The 21,647-nt window shown below is 44.2% G+C and overlaps 1 protein-coding gene across 1 annotated transcript in view; it reads left to right on the top strand.

The window, feature by feature from the left end:
- Window positions 1-1,295: 1,295 nt before the first annotated feature.
- eps8a (epidermal growth factor receptor pathway substrate 8a) overlaps window positions 1,296-21,647 on the top strand; it is a 125,137-nt gene continuing 104,785 nt past the window's right edge. Inside the window, exon 1 of the mRNA XM_056276063.1 lies at window positions 1,296-1,537. The gene's annotated coding sequence lies outside the window, so the exon portion shown is untranslated. The remainder of the gene's footprint in view (window positions 1,538-21,647) is intronic.

The raw sequence follows: 21,647 nt of genomic DNA, 5'->3' as shown, positions 1-21,647 counted from the left end.
GTTTATAAGGGTGGGGACACCTGCAGTCACTGAATTGTTTATAAGGGTGGGGGTACCTGCAGTCACTAAGGGTAGGGACACCTGCAGTCACTGTATTGTTTATAAGGGTGGGGGTACCTGCAGTCACTAAGGGTGGGGACACATGCAGTCACTGTATTGTTTATAAGGGTGGGGTACCTGCAGTCACTGTATTGTTTATAAGGGTGGGGTACCTGCAGTCAGTTAAGACTGAAGAGGTCACTTAGATGATGATGAAACGTTTCTCTCAATAAACGTTGTGTCCAGATGAACTGATTCAGCTTTCTGTGATAACTTGTCTTTTTTGCAGTGTAACTATTGAGCCACAAGACGGCGCTAAACGAACACAGTCAAGACATGACAAGAACACTTCAATTATTGCGTCTAGAAAAAAGTTTAATAGGAATGCTCATAATAAACAGGTAAAATAGACTAAGCACACTCGAATCACACAAGTTCAACCTGAACTCCAGTTTCCTTTGACTTACCAAGGCCTTTCAAGCTTGGCTTGGTTGGATGCTCAAGCATGAAGATACAAGGACATGAGCACATTGTTTAAAAGAAGAAAAAAACTGGCAGAGTATCTAATGATAACTGTGAAACGGCACCAAGATTACTAAAATGTCTAAATAGCTTATTCAGATGGTAAAAAGGAATTAGTAAATTATAGAGTGCAAAAATCAAGAAGTGACAATAGACTAACATCTGTAAGTTGGGCACACAGCCTCCAGTAGTCACACATGGAGTCCTAGCTTGTGAGAAACACGCTGAGTTTACTAACACGGACATGCGCAGATGCAGCGCTGTACAGGTGCAACGTATCCGTCCTCACATGTGATTTGAAAAAGGTGCAGACAAGACATGGAGAGCTGCACATGACCACAATCATCATCATCATCATCTTCTTCTTCGTCGTCGTCTTCTTTTTCTTATTCTTCGTTCGGCTTGTTCCCTGTCTCCCAGGGTCACCACAGCGGATTTGAGGCACATTACGACAATGAACCAGCTTCTTCATATTTCAGACGAGGAGAAGCAGTGAGCACCACGCCTATTGTTTTTTTCCATGCAGCACACCAGGCTGCGGGACGCCCGGTCCCATGACCCCGACCCCCGGGCTCGCCCCAGCTAATCACGCTAATTCGCTTGTTATTGTTTCCAGTGCGCCTCGACGTGCCCGTGCGCAAATTGCGGTAGAGGGCGTCGGTGCAATTTCAATCAGAGCAGGAGGAAGGAAAGGATGAGGAGGAGGGGGGAGGATGCGGAGGAGGGGGAGGGACTGAAGGTAAAGACAGCCGGAGCGGTCTAGTTCTACACAAGTGTCTCTCCCTGCCAACTGTTTTCAGGGTCAAACCTTTATTATCTGACCTTTCGGTATTTGCGAAGCAACCGGGACGCGTTTCACGGCGGTACCCGGTCCACCCAGCTCGCGGGTTTCCGTGTGTTCAGTGAATCAGCGGTAGGACAGTTGTGCCATGGCATAGCGCGAGAGGGCTTTTCCTCTATCAAGCCAACGTTGCAGGTAAGGTTTTTTTGTTTTTCACCAGCTATGTGTCATGTTGTCCAGGCTGATGGTCCGTGGACGCGTCGTTGTGTGTTGTTCGGATAGACTCGTGTTGTGCTCGTCAGACCCACCGTGTCCGCATGTCAGCAGTTCAGTACCGGGGTTATGGGGGATGAAGTGTCCCGGCTGAACTGCTTGCCGTTGGCATCCTTTAGACTGGGCAGAAAACGCGGGTTTGCAGGCTGCCTTGGCGCCCTGGTAAGCCTCGCTGGTGGGCTTGTTGCAGGAGGTAAGTCTTGCTGGTGGGCTTGTTGCAGGAGGTAAGCCTCGCTGGTGGGCTTGTTGCAGGAGGTAAGTCTTGCTGGTGGGCTTGTTGCAGGAGGTGAGCCTCGCTGGTGGGCTTGTTGCTGGTGGGCTTGTTGCAGGAGGTAAGCCTCGCTGGTGGGCTTGTTGCAGGAGGTAAGTCTTGCTGGTGGGCTTGTTGCAGGAGGTAAGTCTTGTTGGTGGGCTTGTTGGTACCTTAGTAAGCCTCGCTGGTGGGCTTGTTGCAGGAGGTAAGCGCCACAGCGGTGCATCGTCTGACATTGAGACAAGCCACAGAAATGCTTTCACGTCTGGCTGCAACGAAAGAACCCCCCAGTTGACCGTGCATGACGACAAAGGGTTGAGTATTTAACAACAGGCTGCCCAAACGCCGAGCTGCCGCGCTGCTGCTGCATTTCCTGTTAAAATAGCCAATATGATCCGCAGCGCCGCGGAACGCGCATGTGTTCACTTCACCTAAGGAAATGGAAAAAAATAGCACATGTGGATCATTCAGTTGATTTTGCTGTACTATTTTTAGATTGCCAACATGGCTTTACCAAGTAATATACCGAGAGCGTTCGCGTTTTTACAGTTTGCCTGCTGTCGGTACGCTGCTTTACGCAGAACGTACCTGGTCAACATATTGTTTTGGGGGTGCAGAATGTGACATATCCCTGCTCAAGTACAGGCGCGGCCCTTTGTTTGGGTTGGCATACTTTGACTAGCTTGCAGACGAGGTAAATGGAGGTAAATGTGGGGATTTATCACTGACTTAAGTATATCTTGAGCTCTCGCGAACAAACGGGGTTCTTCTTGCCTGTCAAACTAGTGGACTGTTGTGATCTTTTTTGACAAGTGATGAAAGTTCATATCTGCTCTGTTTCGTTAGATCACCTGGCACGGTGTCACTTACGGGAACTTGGGGTGGAAGTAAAGTAACAGTAATACCAGAAAGGTGAATCCGCTCACCCGGACACAGCGTTTATTGAGAGAAACGTTTCATCATCATCTAAGTGACCTCTTCAGTCTCACCTGACTGCAGGTACCCCCACCCTTATAAACAATACAGTGACTGCAGGTACCCCCACCCTTATAAACAATTCAGTGGTATAACGACCGAGAACAACTATCAGTTTCATATACAAATTGCTGTGACGATTAACTAGAGTTTCAATGACCGTGTGTACTTTTCACAGAGGATTTGGGAATAGTTGCAGTCACATCATTGTAAAATGGTGACAGATGTACTCTTAGGGTCCCCATCGGTTCAGGGATGGTTGTTCCCTCTTCACATAGATGGCCTCTTTGACTCCCCGTTTACCTGCAGTCAGCTGAGACTGAAGAGGTCACTTAGATGATGATGGAGCGTTTCTCTCAATAAACGTTGTGTCCAGATGAACTGATTCACCTTTCTGTGATTTTCTTACTTGGATTATTGAGCATGTATCAAAACAAAGTGATATTAGTGTTTTTTTCTTCTTTATTCTAATTTACTGTAGTTGTCTTTAGCCACAGCATGAAGACATGGGAAAGAGTAGTGGAAGCTAGGTTAGGAGAGATGATGATTAGCGAGCAGCAGTATGGTTTCATGCCACGAAAGAGCACCACAGATGCGATGTTTGCTTTGAGAATGTTGATGGAGAAGTATAGAGAAGGTCAGAAGGAGGTACACTGTGCTTTTGTAGATTTAGAGAAAGCATATGACAGGGTGCCGAGAGAGGAGGTGTGGTATTGTATGAGGAAGTCAGGAGTTGAAGAGAAGTATGTAGGAGTGGTGCAGGATATGTATGAGGGAAGCGTGACAGTGGTGAGGTGTGCGGTTGGAATGACAGATGGGTTCAAGGTGGAGGTGGGATTACATCAAGGATCGGCTCTGAGCCCTTTCTTGTTTGCAAAGGTGATGGACAGGTTGACGGATGAGATCAAACAGGAGTCTCTGTGGACTATGATGTTTGCAGATGACATTGTGATTTGTAATGAGAGTAAGGTGGAGGTTGAGGAGAGCCTGGAGAGGTGGAGGTATGCACTGGAGAGAAGAGGAATGAAAGTCAGTAGGAGCAAGAGGGAATGCATATGCACAAATGAGAGGGAGGGCAGTGGAATGGTGAGGATGCAAGGAGTAGAGGTGATGAAGGTGGATGAGTTTAAATACTTGGAGTCAACTGTTCAAAGTAACAGGGAGTGCAGAAGAGAGGTGAAGAAGAGAGTGCAGGTAGGGTGGAGTGGGTGGAGAAGAGTATCAGGAGTGCTTTGTGACAGAAGGGTACCAGCAAGAGTTAAAGGGAAGGTTTACAAGATGGTTGTGAGACCAGCTATGTTGTATGGTTTGGAGACAGTGGCACTGATGAAAAGACAGGAGGTGGAGCTGGAGGTGGCAGAGTTGAAGATGCTAAGATTTTCATTGGGAGTGATGGAGGACAGGATTAGGAACGAGTATATTAGAGGGACAGCTCAGGTTGGACGGTTTGGAGACAAAGCAAGAGAGACAAGATTGAGATGGTTTGGACATGTGGAGGAGAGATGCTGGGTATATTGGGCGAAGGATGCTGAATATGGAGCTGCCAGGGAAGAGGAGAAGTGGAAGGCCAAAGAGGAGGTTTATGGATGTGGTGAGGGAGGACATGCAGGTGGCAGGTGTGACAGAGGAAGATGCAGAGGACAGGAAGAGATGGAAATGGATGATCCGCTGTGGCGCCTCCTAACGGGATTAGTTGAAAGTCGTATTGGTATTGGTAGTAGTAGTAGTAGTGTCTTTAAACGGATCAGCGACACCCCCCCTTCATTATTTTCAATGAGAAGTGTATTTTCAATTCATTATTTTCAATGAGAAAGTAAAAGGTGTTTGCTTAATGGAGGTCGGATGTGGGTTCCAAATCTCAGTTCGATCAGGTCTATACAGTCAATAGTTTTTAATTGACAGGCCAGCTCATTAGCTCATACCCCCTGTGACAGGTCACAGGGGGTATGAATTAATTGGTGTTTTGAGCAGTTAACTCTACTGAGTAATATCCGTGGTGTTGGCTTATGTAAGAACAAAATGCTATTGGCATATATAAATGCCATGTTAGATGTATTTGAAGGGAGTCCTGTTGGGAAGGCAGCAGAAGGTTGAGAAAACAAACAATACTGCAGCCTTTTTATGTGGCTTTGCTCCAGGATCAAACTTTAAAACTTTTTCTCCGAATATCAGACCACAGAAATGCAGCTGTCTGTGTTTTCTCTCAGGACCACCACCCGCCATGTAATACTGGTCTGTGGCCAACTTCCTTCAGCCACAAGCAGGGTTATTTCTGAATATTCCAGGCCTTCCTATCTCTGTTGTTGTCACTGAGGACTGACCAGAAGCCCTACATGACCCACACTGTTACGCACAGCTCATTTACTGTGCAACATAAACTCACTTCTACTCTGACGCGGGGCGATGTGGAAGATATTACTACCATTATCATCGTAGGGAAATTTTAAACTATCTGTGTATCAGGATATCTGATATGCAAAATACTGTAAATCCAGCTGAGGTTCATCACATTGAAATTTTTGGTAAAGTGGAACGTCAAGCTAGTGCTCTTATAGTACTCCCTCAAATATTTCAGACCTCATTTTGTGAGAAATGTTAGGTAATGAATTCTCATTATCCTAAATTTAGACACAATTGTGTATCACAATATGACAATATCCAAATTTCATACAATACTCTTGAAAGGTTATAAACGGTAGTATTGATTTATTTTCCTTTCCACTTCATGTGGGAAGACGGCGGCGTGAACTTAGGTTTGCAGTGGTCTCGACCAGTACCGTCCATGCAGTATCTTTGTCCACGTCTGTGTCGAAGTTTGTGTTTTCGTTTGACGGCTGGGAGAGCTGGCGCTGGATCGGCTGGGAGAGCCTAGTCTGCTGCGCCCTGTGAGCCCAGGGACCACGGCCCTGCCTGGAGCTGTGCCTGAGGAGGACACCAAAGGCGTTCTGACAGGACGTGAAAGCGGGCAGGCTAAGCTAATTGCTAGCCCATGCAGACCGGCAGGTCTGATAACACCAAGGGCGGTCTGGCGGCGGCCTCACCTGGCGTTGACTGTTTTTGGTGTCATCGTGTGGAGTGCGGGGAAGGTGTGTTGAAGGTGTCTGGCTGGAGAGCTGGTACTGGATCAGCTGGGAGAGCCTGGTCTGCTGCATCTGGTGGGCCCAGAGACCACGGGCCTGCCTGGAGCTGTGCCCGAGGAGGAAACACCAAGGGTGGTCTGACAGGATGCGGAAGTGGGGCAGGCTAAGCTAACTGCTAGCCCATGCAGACCGGCAGTTCTGACAGTCATCCTGGCATTCGCTCTCTTGGACAGTGCTATTTATTTATTGTATTCGGATATATGTGTTCTTGTAGTTTGTATACACTACCGTTCAAAAGTTTGGGATCACCCAAACAATTTTGTGTTTTCCATGAAAAGTCACACTTATTCACCACCATATGTTGTGAAATGAATAGAAAATAGAGTCAAGACATTGACAAGGTTAGAAATAATGATTTGTATTTGAAATAAGATTTTTTTTACGTCAAACTTTGCTTTCGTCAAAGAATCCTCCATTTGCAGCAATTACAGCATTGCAGACCTTTGGCATTCTAGCTGTTAATTTGTTGAGGTAATCTGGAGAAATTGCACCCCACACTTCCAGAAGCAGCTCCCACAAGTTGGATTGGTTGGATGGGCACTTCTTTGAGCAGATTGAGTTTCTGGAGCATCACATTTGTGGGGTCAATTAAACGCTCAAAATGGCCAGAAAAAGAGAACTTTCATCTGAAACTCGACAGTCTATTCTTGTTCTTAGAAATGAAGGCTATTCCATGCGAGAAATTGCTAAGAAATTGAAGATTTCCTACACCGGTGTGTACTACTCCCTTCAGAGGACAGCACAAACAGGCTCTAACAGGTACTATTTAATGAAGATGCCAGTTGGGGACCTGTGAGGCGTCTGTTTCTCAAACTAGAGACTCTAATGTACTTATCTTCTTGCTCAGTTGTGCAACGCGGCCTCCCACTTCTTTTTCTACTCTGGTTAGAGCCTGTTTGTGCTGTCCTCTGAAGGGAGTAGTACACACCGGTGTAGGAAATCTTCAATTTCTTAGCAATTTCTCGCATGGAATAGCCTTCATTTCTAAGAACAAGAATAGACTGTCGAGTTTCAGATGAAAGTTCTCTTTTTCTGGCCATTTTGAGCGTTTAATTGACCCCACAAATGTGATGCTCCAGAAACTCAATCTGCTCAAAGAAGTGCCCATCCAACCAATCCAACTTGTGGGAGCTGCTTCTGGAAGTGTGGGGTGCAATTTCTCCAGATTACCTCAACAAATTAACAGCTAGAATGCCAAAGGTCTGCAATGCTGTAATTGCTGCAAATGGAGGATTCTTTGACGAAAGCAAAGTTTGATGTAAAAAAAATCTTATTTCAAATACAAATCATTATTTCTAACCTTGTCAATGTCTTGACTCTATTTTCTATTCATTTCACAACATATGGTGGTGAATAAGTGTGACTTTTCATGGAAAACACAAAATTGTTTGGGTGATCCCAAACTTTTGAACGGTAGTGTATATGTGTTTTTGTAGTTTTTGGATGTGTTTTTGTCTTTGTGTTGCACCGCTGTGGGCTGGGGAAACCATGTTTCGTTTCATTTCATGTGCGTAGGGGCGTAGAATGAGATGACAAATAAATGTTCCTGATTATTGCTCAACCCTATTCTGCCTTCATGGTGGAATGATCTTGAATATGGTCACAGATAGTTGAATCAGTTCATCTGGACACAACATGTATTGAGAGAAATGTTTCGTCACCCATCTAATGCCCCCTTTCCACTACATGGTACCGGCTCAACTCGACTCGACTTTTTCATTTTCCATTACTGGAAAGTACTGATATTTTGGTATCTGTTACCACTTTTCTGGTACCACCTTTGTTGAGGTTCCAAGAATACTGGAGCGGGTACCAAAATCAATGCAGACCAGCTACACTGAGGGGTACTGTTACGGTGATGGAAAACCACACTCTGCCAGTCAAGCCAAGTTGAGCCGGTACCATGTGGTGAAAAAGGGGAATAAGTGACCTCTTCAGTCTCACCTGACTGCAGGTACCCCCACCCTTATCATCAATACAGTGACTGCAGGTGTCCTCACCCTTATAAACAATACAGTGACTGCAGGTACCCCCACCCTTATAAACAATACAGTGGCTGCAGGTACCCCCACCCTTATAAACAATACAGTGGCTGCAGGTGTCCCCACCCTTATTAACAATACAGTGACTGCAGGTACCCCCACCCTTATAAACAATACAGTGACTGCAGGTACCTCCACCCTTATAAACAATACAATGGCATAACGACCGAAACCAACGATCAGTTTCATATGCAGACGTGGGTGTGAGCATTAACTAGAGTTACAGTGGTCATGTGTACTATTCACACAGGGATGGGGAATGTTTGCAATCACTGCATTGTAAGATGGTGACAGATGTACTCTTAGCCCCCTCCCCCACCGGTTCAGGAATGGTCGTTCCCTCTTCACACAGATGACAGAGAAGGTGACGATGGTTGAAGATGGTTTCACATGTATTTGTCAGTAGGCTCGGTGATATAGTACCAGCTGCTGCTGCAGAACTGAATACGCCGATCTAATATCAAGTATGCATGTTGGTTATTTGTAAGTTATTTAAAAGATTTATATCTTCCCTTATAACATCTTTTTTCTCCAAAGTGTGTTTTCATCATGACATGCATGGGAAGGGGTCTCTCTCTCCAGTGAAATGGATGCCCCGGGGTAATCAGTTATTTTCAAGGAAGAGCACGGAATCTCAGGGCATAATTAACAGCGGAGGAGAGGAGCTCTGGTATTAGTGGGGGGACAGGAAAGCTTATCCGGAGTTTACACAGGGAACAGATGGTGCCGGGAAGAGCTTGTGTGCAGAATCTGGACTGTCACTCAACACAAGCTTGCTCCCGGGGAATAAAGGATCTTCTTGAGCCCACAAGAATCACTCCATATTAAACAAGGGATAGAGGAATGCCTGAATATCTGTGGTCATATGTGTGCATTTTCCTTTTTTTCTGGGGGGGGGGGGTTGTGTGCAGTCACATTAACATTCAAGAGCTGTGTTTTACTGTATGAGTAAGACGTTGGTTTCTGCAGGATGTGTACAAGTAGTGTAGGGTTGCAGCATTCTGCATGTTGATGCCGTACACACGAGACTAGATGGTACTTGTCACGACTCTTCTGTTCACTCTCAAAGCATCAAGACTTCTCCGAGGACGTGCGTGTCTGACGGCAGTAGTGTCCCCGTGATGCAATTGTACCTGCTGTGGCATGTAGGGCCCGTGTGCTGCTGGTGGACCTCTGTCCCGTGGAGGGCCACGTCTGCAGCTGTGAAACCGTAGGGCCGTCTTTTGGCCGGAGGACCTGGCTGAGCCCTGTTGCGCACCACACTAAGGCGTTACCTGTGTGGCTTCCCGCCCGGCAGCTGTTTAAATATGACCTTGCTCTGAAGTTGTTGCTTTTGTATGTTGAACCCGTGGTGGTTTTTGTTCCCTCATCACGTGATGTGACGTGTCAAGTTTATAGGGCTTAGTGTCATGTTAATAATGTTGTGTTATGGAGCTGATGCCACACTCTGTAATCCTGCTGTAGCAGCAGGAACTGTGTGTAACTGTGAAGTACATTTGGCTTCTTCTTACTACTCTACATTGAGCAGGCCAGTTTAGCTCTGTGTGTTTGTGTGTGTGTGTGTGTGTGTGTGTGTGTGTGTGTGTGTGTGTGTGTGTGTGTGTGTGTGCAGTGCAGTTGTGTGTGTGTGCATGTGCAGTTATGTTTGTGTGCAGTTGTGTGTGTGCATGTGCAGTTAGGTGTGTGTGTGCAGTGGAAATGTTAAGAGTTGTGCTGGCAGTGTGTTGGTGTATTTAGGAGGGAGGTTCTTTTCCTTTGTGCCTGTATTAGTTTCTCTTTAAGAGCTATGAACCTTGTTTTTTTTTTTTAATTTGTTTTGTTTTCAATAGGAAAAGACTGATTGTCGTCACCACATACCTAAACGAGGCCATCTCCTAGGGGAGGGTGTTCATACAGCCATGTTCAGCTACACCTTGGTGCTATAGATAAGGGGGAAGAGGGGGTGTTGGTAATTATGGGCTTTTGTTTCTTTGTTGAAATACCTCCTATTAGTATGAAAAGCTACATGCAGATAAACACTGGTGCTAACATCTGCTGAAGAGCTGAAGTGGTCCATCACTAAACATCTGCTGAAGAGCTGAAGAGGTCCATAACTAAACATCTGCTGAAGAAGTCCATCACTCAACATCTGCTGAAGAGGTCCATAATTAACATCTGCTGAAGAGCTGAAGAGGTCCATAACTAAACATCTGCTGAAGAAGTCCATCACAACATCTGCTGAAGAGGTTCATAACTAAACATCTGCTGAAGAGCTGAAGAAGTCCATCGCTAAACATCTGCTGAGGAGGTACATCACTCAACATCTGCTGAAGAGCTGAAGAGGTACATCACTAAACATCTGCTGAAGAAGTCCATTACTAAACATCTGCTGAAGAGGTACATCACTAAACATCTGCTGAAGAAGTCCATTACTAAACATCTGCTGAAGAGGCCCAGCACTAAACGTCTGCTGAAGAGGTCCAGCATGAAGTTAGAGGAGAAGTTGGGATGTTCACTCCCTCTGGCATCATCTGACCTTTTGTGGACAGCTTGCTGTGATTTAATTTAGTTATGTTTTGATATTGTTTCTCTCTCTCTCCCCCCCTTGCTCTCTATCTCAGAACAGTTAACCTGGTTAAGGAGGTTTATGTTTCTCTGCTGTTTCATATTTTCCACAACTTATTTGCATGTTATAAAATGACGTTACAGTTTCAGATGTGATGACATGTGTTGGAAAGCTTTATATAATGGAAAAACACACCAGCTCATGACAAATAAAAGAAATGCTATTCCTCCTAGAACAATAGGTGATGTAGGATTCTTTATAATATTGAGCGACCAGGAAAAAAATGTAATGTTTATCCAGGGATTTCATTCGACTGAAAATTAATTTACTGCTCAAAGATGCAGTGAGTAAATAATTATTATTTTAAAAGTTGCAGATAGTGGATTTATTTATGGCCTATGATGCTGGATGACCTATCATGTCATATGATATGGTTCAGATTCTGCAAGGCCACGTTACAGATGTAATGGGACACCACGGGGAAACGGTGTGTGTGTGTAGCCTGGCTGGCAGTTTGCGTTGGAAAGTCTGCAAACATGAGCACGACTTGTGAGCTGTGAGCACCACAGCTGCAGACGGGGAGACACAGTCCTTGATATTTCTTCATACAGTGATGGTTTAGGTCATTGCATGAGCAGGATGAGTAATACTTGTCTACATGTGAATCATCACAACAGTGAGAACATGGAAACTGAACCAGAGCTATGACTCTCAAGCAGGGAATAAACTGAATATTATCTGAGATGATGGAGAAGGGAAAAGTCTTGACTTCAGCCATGAAGGAATATAAAAGGCTGTTGTCTACCTCTTTTAGGTATTGAATTATGATCAAGAAATTATGACCAACTTGGGTATTTGAAAATCTTCCGAGGCCTACTTTCAGGGACAATATCAATATTCACGCACATTTATGAAGCGTTACTTTTTGGGGGGGGGCACAGTGGTGCAGTGGTTAGCGCTGTCACCTTACAGCAAGAAGGTTCTGGGTTTCAACCCCGGGGTTGTCCAACCTTGGGGGTCATCCCAGGTCATCTTCTGTGTGGAGTTTGCATGTTCTCCCCCGTGTCTGTGGTGGGTTTTCTCCAGGTGCTCCGGTTTCCCCCCACCATCAGAAAGATATGCATGTTAGGGTTAATACTCCTGTCTGTGCCCCTGAGCAAGGCAATGTGAAAAGAACTGGGGTTGGTCCCCGGCTGCTGCATCTGCCCACTGCTCGCTAGGATGGGTTAAATGCAGAGGAAGAATTTCCCCACAGGGATTAACATAGTGTATCAAAATAAAAAAAAATACTATTTGGATATTAACACAGATGTTAATGAGAAGTCATGATATATTGAAGCTGATGAGTTGACATGGAAATGTAACCCACATGATTACATGTACCCTGTGACGTATGTAAGTTCCACGAGTAGCCTCTAGGAGGCACACGAGCTACAGAGTTTAAACCATGCAAACAACCGTCGACAATAGAGAAGAGAAATACGGATATTTAGAAATACGGACAACTTTGACTACGGATACCTGAATTATTGATATTTGAACTACGGATATTTGAGCTACAGGACATTTGAACTACGACAAAAAAGATCCCTCCCACGAAGCTTCCTTGACAGATGATCTCCCGTTGAAGGAAGAAGGAAGACTCTTTTCTCTTGTGTTTTGTACGCTGCTGGAATCCTGACTGTTTTTTTAGTACCCCGAACAACCCCCCTTGCTACACCCTTTTGGAACCCTTGGATACCCCCTTTGGATTGCCCCCATCATCGCCCTGGATTTGGATTCATCATCATCGCCTCTACATTAACTTGCCCCTGTGATTGTGGTAGGATCTGGACATTGCACCTTGCACAGATTGGAAGACTGAATCATTCCCCCTTTTCTTTTCTTTATTATTTTCTTTGAGTGCACTCATACTTTATTTTGGATTATTTTCTTTAATTTGTTAGTGTAGAATATGGCTGCATGAGTAATATATTAGAAGGGTATAAAATAGAATATAGATAGATATAGACAATAAATAGAATATTAGGAAGAACTTTTAAAAAGTATAATAGAGTAAAATATATATACACTACCGTTCAAAAGTTTGGGATCACCCAAACAATTTTGTGTTTTCCATGAAAAGTCACACTTATTCACCACCATATGTTGTGAAATGAATAGAAAATAGAGTCAAGACATTGACAAGGTTAGAAATAATGATTTGTATTTGAAATAAGATTTTTTTTACATCAAACGTTGCTTTCGTCAAAGAATCCTCCATTTGCAGCAATTACAGCATTGCAGACCTTTGGCATTCTAGCTGTTAATTTGTTGAGGTAATCTGGAGAAATTGCACCCCACGCTTCCAGAAGCAGCTCCCACAAGTTGGATTGGTTGGATGGGCACTTCTTTGAGCAGATTGAGTTTCTGGAGCATCACATTTGTGGGGTCAATTAAACGCTCAAAATGGCCAGAAAAAGAGAACTTTCATCTGAAACTCGACAGTCTATTCTTGTTCTTAGAAATGAAGGCTATTCCATGCGAGAAATTGCTAAGAAATTGAAGATTTCCTACACCGGTGTGTACTACTCCCTTCAGAGGACAGCACAAACAGGCTCTAACCAGAGTAGAAAAAGAAGTGGGAGGCCGCGTTGCACAACTGAGCAAGAAGATAAGTACATTAGAGTCTCTAGTTTGAGAAACAGACGCCTCACAGGTCCCCAACTGGCATCTTCATTAAATAGTACCTGTTAGAGCCTGTTTGTGCTGTCCTCTGAAGGGAGTAGTACACACCGGTGTAGGAAATCTTCAATTTCTTAGCAATTTCTCGCATGGAATAGCCTTCATTTCTAAGAACAAGAATAGACTGTCGAGTTTCAGATGAAAGTTCTCTTTTTCTGGCCATTTTGAGCGTTTAATTGACCCCACAAATGTGATGCTCCAGAAACTCAATCTGCTCAAAGAAGTGCCCATCCAACCAATCCAACTTGTGGGAGCTGCTTCTGGAAGCGTGGGGTGCAATTTCTCCAGATTACCTCAACAAATTAACAGCTAGAATGCCAAAGGTCTGCAATGCTGTAATTGCTGCAAATGGAGGATTCTTTGACGAAAGCAAAGTTTGATGTAAAAAAAATCTTATTTCAAATACAAATCATTATTTCTAACCTTGTCAATGTCTTGACTCTATTTTCTATTCATTTCACAACATATGGTGGTGAATAAGTGTGACTTTTCATGGAAAACACGAAATTGTTTGGGTGATCCCAAACTTTTGAACGGTAGTGTATATATATATATATATATATATATATATATATATATATATATATAACACATCTAATTTAGTATTGATATTGAAATAACTTTACTTTGAACTGTTGAAATAAGTAGGTTTTTTTCTAGACCGGATTCTAGTACTCACCCCAAAGACAACACACACACTCGTGGGTATAGTTTACAATAAAAAAAACCAATTTATTTCAACAGTTCAAAGTAAAGTTATTTCAATATCAATACTAAATTAGATGTGTTATATATATATATATATATATATATATATATATTTTACTCTATTATACTTTTTAAAAGTTCTTCCTAATATTCTATTTATTGTCTATATCTATCTATATTCTATTTTATACCCTTCTAATATATTACTCATGCAGCCATATTCTACACTAACAAATTAAAGAAAATAATCCAAAATAAAGTATGAGTGCACTCAAAGAAAATAATAAAGAAAAGAAAAGGGGGAATGATTCAGTCTTCCAATCTGTGCAAGGTGCAATGTCCAGATCCTACCACAATCACAGGGGCAAGTTAATGTAGAGGCGATGATGATGAATCCAAATCCAGGGCGATGATGGGGGCAATCCAAAGGGGGTATCCAAGGGTTCCAAAAGGGTGTAGCAAGGGGGGTTGTTCGGGGTACTAAAAAAACAGTCAGGATTCCAGCAGCGTACAAAACACAAGAGAAAAGAGTCTTCCTTCTTCCTTCAACGGGAGATCATCTGTCAAGGAAGCTTCGTGGGAGGGATCTTTTTTGTCGTAGTTCAAATGTCCTGTAGCTCAAATATCCGTAGTTCAAATATCAATAATTCAGGTATCCGTAGTCAAAGTTGTCCGTATTTCTAAATATCCGTATTTCTCTTCTCTATTGTCGACGGTTGTTTGCATGGTTTAAACTCTGTAGCTCGTGTGCCTCCTAGAGGCTACTCGTGGAACTTACATACGTCACAGGGTACATGTAATCATGTGGGTTACATTCTCCCCCTCTAAACCGCATCAGTCTCTGCATGCGTCTAAACACTGTATGGTCTTGCAGAGGGCCCTCTAGAAGAATCAGGGACATTTCTGCCCAAACTTTCGAAAAATGAGGCCATGGCTAGGACTAAAGGTCTTCCTAGTTCACCATAACAGAGTCTCTCAGGGGGATGTCTTTCTCTGATAGATCTTCTGATCGGTTCGCTCTCAGACGGGTTTCCGTCAGACAGGTCAGCCTGGCCTGTCACACCAGTGGGCGGTGCACTCTCGGGTTCAAGTGGGTTGTTTTCAGGTGAACGTCCTTCAATAGGTCCAAATTGAGGTACAACAGTAGTGGATGATGCGGGGTCTCCCTCAGGTAAGTGTCTTCGAACAGGTTGAGAGAATTCATCTGTGACTACTTCTGTCTCACGCCCAATTGGTTTCTTTTCAAGTAACTGATTGTGAACAGACTCAGGGGTATGGGGTACTTCACTAAGGAGTGGACCATCAGATTGGGAGAACTCCGACGGACTTGGATTCAACCCGACTGGGTTCAACAGTTCCGTGGCATGTGCTAGAGGGGTGGCCTGTGTGGTTGTCCTAATGCTTTGGGGAAACCTTGTGGAGATCTGTGGATAGCAATCCTCATCCTCGTCACTGCTGGGCATATCTGGGTCAACAATATTGTCGTGCCTGGTCTGCTGCGAGACTGTTTCCCTGCGTCTCAGCCTCCTTGTTGGTAAGTTTGTGTCAGGTTCTGAGACTTTATCTGTAACAGGTAGAAAGCCGCAGGGCAGAAGAAGGTCTCTGTGAAGGGTACGGTGTGGACCTTCACCCTGTTCTTGCTTGACGACATACACTGGGCCATCTCCCATCCTCTTCACCACAGTATGGACTTCCTTTTCCCATCTGTCCGCAAGTTTATGTTTTCCTCTTAAATTGACATTCTTCACCAGGACTCTATCTCCGGTAACAAGTTCTGCGGCTCTGATCTTTTTATCAAACCTGGCTTTATTCTTCTCTCCCATCTTCTTAGAGCTTTCAGAAGCAAGTGCATAGCTGTCTTGGAGGCGCTGTCGAAGATGTTTAACATACCCTGAATGCGACTTGAATCCAATTTGGTCTGGTGTAAGGCCTAGAACCAGATCAATGGGTAGTCTTGGCTGTCTACCAAACAACAATTCATATGGAGAGTAGCCTGTGGTGTCATTTTTCGTGCAATTGTATGCATGGACTAGCGGTTTGACAAAGTCCCTCCAATGATATTTATCCTTGTCTTCTAGTGTCCCGAGCATGCTGAGAAGGGTCCTGTTAAATCTCTCGACAGGGTTTCCACGTGGATGGTATGGCGTGGTTCTGATCTTTTCGGTTCCAATCAGACAGCACAACTCCTTGATGGTGTGGGATTCAAAATCTCTCCCCTGGTCACTGAGAAGGCGACTTGGAAAACCATACTGTACAATGAAGTTTTCCCACAGTGTTTTGGCAACCGTATTCGCCTTTTGGTCTTTCGTGGGGATGGCAACGGCAAACTTGGTGAAGTGATCCGTGATGACGAGGATGTTTCTAGTGTCCTTACTATCAGGCTCAATACAGAGGTAATCCATACACACCAGTTCAAGGGGATAACTGGTCTGTATATTCTCCATATGAGCAGCATGCTGGGAATTGGCTTTCCGCCTCACGCATCTTTCACAAGTCCTACACTTCTGTTCAACAGACTGAAACATCTTTGGCCAGAAAAATCTGGAACGAACAAGATGAAGGACACGCTGAGCGCCAAGATGACCGACTTCATCATGAAGGCCTTGCAATGCTCTTTCTCTGTGGCTACTAGGCAGCACCAGCTGATAGATCTGATTCCCACGATCAAGACATTTCCTGAACAGTACTCCATCTATAAGCTCTAGTCTATTCCATTCTCTAAGGAGCAGCTTGACTTCTGACAGTTCAGAGGACATCTCTTGAAAAGTGGGTTTTCGGTTTCCTTGAATGAAACTGATCACACGTCTGATAGATGGATCCTGTCTTTGAGACTGATACCAGTCATTGTGAGTCATTCCAGGGAGGGTGCCTTGTCCAGAGAACACAAAGTCATCAGGGATGGCAGAAGCATCTAAAGCTAAGGATTCGGCAAGAATGGGGAGTTCTGGCTGCAAATAGTCAGCCAAAGTGGTCACAGAGTGGCGTTGACATAAAGCAGACAGCATGTCACCAGAAACAGTTTTGCTTTCTCCATCCAAAACCCTTTGCTTCAGCTCTTCTATCCTCACTTTCTCCTGCTTGAACTCCTCATCTTCTTCTGACGGACTCTGGGGTCTTCTGGACAACCCATCGGCATCTTGATTGCTGATCCCAGCCCTATACTTTATGGTGAATCTGTAGGTTGACAGAGCGGCTAACCAGCGATGTCCTGCTGCATCAAGCTTTGCTGTGGTCAACACATAAGGTAGGGGGTTATTGTCTGTTAAAACCTGAAATTCTGTTCCATAGAGGTAATCATGGAATTTCTCACAGATGGCCCATTTCAAGGCGAGGTACTCTTGCTTGTGGGCAGGATAGATTTGTTCACTTCTGGATAGTCCTCTGCTGGCATAAGCTACAACCCTCAGCTGCCCATCGTGTTCCTGATAGAGCGCAGCACCGAGACCATCGCGGCTGGCATCAGTATGCAGGACGTAAGGAAGATTGGGATTGGCGAAGGCAAGAACAGGGGCCGAAGTCAGTTTATCTATGAGAGTTCTAAAAGCAACGTCACACTCTTCAGTCCACTCATTTCCAAAAGGTAAGGTGGGATTGATGGAAGTCTTGACCCTGTCCTTCTTGTAAATCTTCCCTCTTTTCCTTTGAGCAACATAGCCAGCAGTTAGAGCATTCAATGGCTTTGCTATTTTAGAGTACCCTTCCACAAAACGTCGGTAATATCCAGCAAATCCTAGGAAGCATTTGAGCTCTTTTCTGTTGGTGGGTTGAGGCCATTCTCTCAAAGCAGAGACTTTGCTTGGATCTGTGTGGACTCCATTGGCATCTACAACATGGCCAAGGTATTTAACAGAAGTCTGGAAAAAATGGCATTTTTCAGGGGACAACTTTAGGCCATAGTCTTTGAGCCGGTTCAACACTTTCATCAATCTGGCCTCGTGCTCTTCTAGTGTGTCAGAGAAGACAATCAGGTCATCCAGAAATACTAGTACTTCATTGAGATGCAGGTCTCCAACACATTTCTCCATCAGTCTCTGAAAGGTGCTTGGTGCATTTGTCACACCTTGGGGCATACGATTAAACTCATAGAAGCCTAGAGGGCAGACAAAAGCGGTCTTGTGCTTATCTTCCTCTGCAACTTCTACTTGATAGTAGCCTGACTTCAGATCCATGACAGAAAACCATTTGGCTCCACTAAGAGCAGAGAAGGTGTCTTCGATGTTGGGGAGAGCATAGGCATCTTTGATCGTTCTCATGTTCAGCTTCCTGAAATCTATGCAGAGTCTTATTGCACCATTCTTCTTCTTGACAACTACAATGGGGGAAGCAAATGGAGACTCTGACTCGCGAATAATTCCAGCGTCTAGCAGCTCTCTTAGGTGTTGTTTGACAGCTTCTCTGTCAGAGGGATGAATGGGTCTGGGTCGCTCTCTAAAAGGGGCCTCATCCTGGAGTCGGATGCGATGTTTTACTGCAGTCGTATGACCATGAGACAAGTCATCAACAGCAAACACCTCTGGCATGCTGTTCAGCTGGTGTGTGATCCGTTTTTTCCACTCTTCTGGAATGGGGGAATCTTCCAAATCAAAGTTGGTGGTGTTACTCTGAGACTGAGGGATGTCAGGCACAGTCATATTTTGGGATTCAGACGGCATCACATACTGTGCTACCATCATTTCAGCTATCACCTGCCTTGGATGCAGTGTGACACTACGATCAGTCACATTTCTGAGAATGACAGGAATCTTGTTTAAAGATCGAAGTGGAGTTTCTATCAAGGAATTTTCAACGAACACTCCACCAGGTAAGGAACGGTTTCAGGGGATTCGACCACGAAAAGGGAACGTGGGAAATGTTTCTTCACTCTGACATCTCCAAAGACAGACACTTTTCTTCCAGGTGGAATGGTGACAGGATGGCGTCCATGCAACTTAACATGATTGGCTGAAATCTCTTCCTGATGACTTAGGGCAACATGCTGGAACAGCAAGATACAGTCACTATTGATATTGGGCCTTTGTAAGAATTCTCTTCCATGCTTTTCTATGCCACCTTCATATAATCTGTCAAGGACATTGGTTCCAATCAATAGGGGAATCTGAGTGTTAAAATGGCAATTTGGCACAATGAGAACTAATGAAGAGACCTGTTCAGCTACGCCAGTGATGCTGCTGGGGAAGGAGATGAGGGCTTGGATATAACCCTGGTAAGGAACATGTTGGCCACCTGCACCTTCTATCTGGAAAAGAGTCTGAATGGGCTGGATGGGGAGGAACGATAAGTGGTTCAAGTAGAATGTCTCTGAAATGGTTGTTACTTGGGAACCGGTGTCAAGGATTGATTCACATTCTATTCCTTCAATGGAGACAGATGCAGTGCAGCGTGGCCCTACAAGTTCACAGGGAAGGGATAGGCTATTTTGGTATCTTTGTCTGTATCTATTTTTTCTTGTCTGGGTTCTATTCATAATATCATTAATGGGTTTGGGACTGTTATGCTGGTACTTAGCTCCTGAACGTCCCGAAACAGGAGCTGCTACTAGTTTAAAGGCATGGAGGTGAGGGTATGCGTATTCCTGTGAGCTTCACGTTTTTGTCTCAGCTTGGTGTTCTTTTGATGGACAAGAGCGGGGTTGGGGGCACTCACACAGTGGGCAGCAATGTGACCATCTCCACCACATTTAAAGCAGAACCATGGCTTGGGAAAACGACGCGTGTAAATTCGAGGTGTGGAGGCATTCATGACCATGCAGCCGGTTTCAATCTGAGTTCTGTTTGGCTGTGGTTCTTCCTTGATGGACAGGGTTGCAATTTGTTTCTTTAACTCAGCTACCTCATCGCGGAGTTTCTGTGTGTCTTCATTTTTGTTTTCGGCTGGGCCTTCGATTCCATAAACAGTGTGGGCATGCACTGAAGCTTTTGAGCTCCCTAGATGTTTCTTCATCCTATCTAGTTTAGCTGAACGACAGCCTTCTTCTGTCCTAAGCTGATGAAGCAATTCAGGAAATGAGGGTGGGCTATTTTTTTTCTGTTCAAGCTGAAGACCTAAAATCAACGAGTGGTCCCAGCATCCTCTGCAGAACTGTCTTATTAAGTGTTTTTCTGAATCTACAAGTGAAGCTCTCCCTCTAGAGATGACTTTAGTGAGGAGGGTATGAAGTCTGAATAAATAATCAGATGGCTTCTCTCCAGAATTCTGGTTTGCACTCAAGAATGCAGCAAAAAGCTCTTCTCCATCTTCTACGACTCCAAAGGCTGATTCGATGTGGTTTACGTACGCAACAGGGTTTGCATTGACACCAAGCGGTTTCACCATGTCAGAAGCTGGACCAACCAAACTCTCTAGAACCTTTCTGATTTTTTGTGAATCGGTGACATAGGTGTCACTTAGAAGCAGCTCAACTTGAGTTCTCCAAGCTTCATAATCTACTTCCCCATTTGGCTTTGGAAGCCTACCTGAGAAGGTTCGAATTTTACTTGGGCTACTGTATGGTTGTGTTGACTCATTCTTAATAACATGTTCTACTACTACGTTCTGGGTGCTCGGGGGATTAATGATGTCTTCTTCAAGGCTCATTGAATTACGCATGGATGAGTGTGTGGTTGGAGCACGGTGAATGTCAGATATAGATGGCCGTCTGTTACATTCTTGGGTCATGCTAGGCATGTGCTCAACATCAATGCTAGGCTTAGTGTCTTGCATAGGGCTGTGTTCCGGTAAAGACGTGTTGTCAGTTTTCTGTGATGCTGTAGACCGAATGCGCCTCAGTTCATTTTTTAAGATGGAGGCATAGCCTGACATGGCACTACCACCAATAGCGCTGAGTTCTTCGAGATATTGCTGGGCTAAGTCTTTGCCTATTTCCTCTTGACATATTTGTCTAATTGTTCTGACATTCCATAGAGTAGTTGGATCAACAGGGCTAGGTATAAGGCCAAGGGTATCTGGGGTTATCCTGGTGATTGACTTTTCACACTCAAATTCTATTATTACCCTACCATTAGGTTGGTTGGGCTCATCCACAACTCTGATGCAGGATGAGATCTTCCCATGTTGTTCGAAGAAGCTTATTATCGTTTCGGCAGAGCTCATTTCATTGACACCTTCAACTAATAAGCAGTTTTGTCCATGGACTTTATACTGATTGCAAAGATCCATATTGACTGTGTTATTTTCAAAATAAAAATATATATAATCAAGTATTTTATAGAGAGGTGTGGTCAGTGGGGTAGTATATGGCCTGAAACGCTAATTAACCAATCTCCTGGCTGGCTCGCCAACTTTCTGTAACCTGCACGACAGGGGAATGGGCCTATGCTTGCGCAGGGACAGTTTACAGTCTAATGTCTAAGTTCAGTGGAGATTGGTGTAGGTTTTTTTCTAGACCGGATTCTAGTACTCACCCCAAAGACAACACACACACTCGTGGGTATAGTTTACAATAAAAAAACAAATTTATTTCAACAGTTCAAAGTAAAGTTATTTCAATATCAATACTAAATTAGATGTGTTATATATATATATATATTTTACTCTATTATACTTTTTAAAAGTTCTTCCTAATATTCTATTTATTGTCTATATCTATCTATATTCTATTTTATACCCTTCTAATATATTACTCATGCAGCCATATTCTACACTAACA

This window comes from Lampris incognitus, chromosome 3 (assembly GCF_029633865.1).
Source record: "Lampris incognitus isolate fLamInc1 chromosome 3, fLamInc1.hap2, whole genome shotgun sequence".
In the NCBI taxonomy this organism is placed as follows: domain Eukaryota; kingdom Metazoa; phylum Chordata; class Actinopteri; order Lampriformes; family Lampridae; genus Lampris; species Lampris incognitus.
This window is presented reverse-complemented; position numbering and strand designations above follow the sequence as displayed.